The following is a 2,155-nucleotide window of genomic DNA, read 5'->3' as shown; positions in this document are numbered from 1 at the left end:
CAATGCCACACTTGAAGAAGTTAAGGATCCTGTTGAGAAAACCAGTTTGTCATTCGCCTCTTTGAAGAGTGCAAAATCATCAATTGAAAGTGGAGGCCCTGCAGGTTGGGGGCAAGTCATCAACGTCAATGAGAAAAATGACCGTTTTGGTATGGGGTACAAGTCTTCTGCTAATGGAGGAGCCCTGATACCTGCAAATGACCGTGTGCGGAGCATACAAGAGGTTTTCCTGAGCAAAGGATTTATCCATGGAGATCAAGTTGGTGCAGTGGAAGATGACACTGAAGATGGAGGAACATCAAATCTGATATACCGGTGTGAAGCAGCCCTGACAAATTGGGAAGCAGTTGAGATTCCAGAAGTTTTTCCTGTGTCAAAGTAATTGTTGTTTTCCTTTATGTTTTTGAAAATCCTTAGCTCTGCCCAAGGCTAATGGATCATTTGTAGGGCCCCTTTTGAATTTAAAAAAAAAATCATTATGACAAATAAAGAGCGTTTTGTTCAAATTCTTGTCGTTCATTTATCTGTTGTTTTTCTTAAAATGGCAATCCTTTCAAAAACTACAAAAATATTTTTTACTTCTTTTGCATTTTATTTCCATTTTTCTAAAAAAAAAACCATCATTAAAAAACATGCAGAATAATCAATAAACCAGTTGAATTCGATGACGCCGCTACTTCCTATAATTTTGAACTCCCCATCTACCAAGCGGAAGAGGAGAGTGAGGAAGATTGTGATTTCCCTGAAGAACTGGAAAGGATGCTCGAGCACGAGTCAAAGGCCCTTCAGCCACATCAAGAACCAGTGGAAACAATCAACCTTGGCACTGAAGAGGACAAGAAAGAGGTCAAAGTTGGGACTACACTTGAGGCAAGCATCAAGGAAAGATTGATCAAGTTGCTACATGAATATGTAGATGTATTTGCTTGGTCGTATCAGGATATGCCAGGTTTAGATACTGACATTGTTGTCCACAAGCTACCACTACAGCCAGATTGTCCGCCAGTGAAGCAGAAGCTCCGAAGAGCAAGACCCGACATGGCTCTAAAGATTTGTGACGAGGTGAAACGTCAATTTGATGCCGGTTTTCTAGCAGTTGCAAAGTACCCTCAATGGGTAGCCAACATTGTGCCAGTACCCAAAAAGGATGGCAAGGTCAGGATATGTGTTGATTACAGGGATCTAAACAAAGCTAGTCCAAAGGACGATTTCCCCCTGCCACATATTGACACTCTGGTAGACAACACTGCTAAGTTCGCAGTCTTCTCCTTTATGGACGGATTCTCGGGTTATAATCAAATCAAGATGGATCCAGAAGACATGGAAAAGACCACATTCATCACCCCTTGGGGAACATTTTGCTACAAGGTAATGCCATTTGGTCTCAAAAATGCTGGGGCAACTTATCAAAGAGCAATGGTCACTCTTTTCCATGACATGATGCATAAGGAAATTGAGGTTTATGTGGATGATATGATTGCAAAATCCCAAAGTGAAGAGGATCACATAGACCACTTGCAAAAGCTATTTGAGCGTCTTCGGAAATTCCGACTACGACTAAATCCTGCTGAATGCACCTTTGGTGTCCGGTCTGGAAAGTTGCTTGGTTTCATTGTTAGTCAACGAGGAATTGAGGTAGATCCAGACAAGGTTAGGGCAATACAAGAAATGCCTGCTCCACGCACCGAGCGAGAGGTTAGAGGCTTCCTGGGACGTTTGAACTATATCTCAAGGTTTATCTCACATATGACGGCCACATGTGAGCCTATCTTCAAATTGCTCAGAAAAGATCAAGCAGTTGAATGGAACTCTGACTGTCAAATGGCTTTTGATAAGATCGGACAATACCTGCAAGAGCCCCCTATTCTAATTCCACCTGTCCAGGGGAAACCACTCTTTATGTACTTAACTGTGCTTGAAAAGTCAATGGGATGTGTGCTGGGACAACATGACGAAACCGGTCGAAAGGAACATGCTATCTACTATCTAAGTAAGAGATTTACCGATTGTGAATCCCGATACTCACTCTTGGAGAAAACTTGTTGTGCTTTAGCATGGGCCGCTCGTCGTCTAAGACAATACATGATTTGCCACACTACTTTGTTGATCTCCAAAATGGATCCAATAAAGTATATCTTTGAAAAGCCTGCTCTGA

The sequence above is a fragment of the Lathyrus oleraceus genome, chromosome 1 (assembly GCF_024323335.1).
Source record: "Lathyrus oleraceus cultivar Zhongwan6 chromosome 1, CAAS_Psat_ZW6_1.0, whole genome shotgun sequence".
NCBI classification, from domain to species: Eukaryota; Viridiplantae; Streptophyta; class Magnoliopsida; order Fabales; family Fabaceae; genus Lathyrus; species Lathyrus oleraceus.
This window is presented reverse-complemented; position numbering follows the sequence as displayed.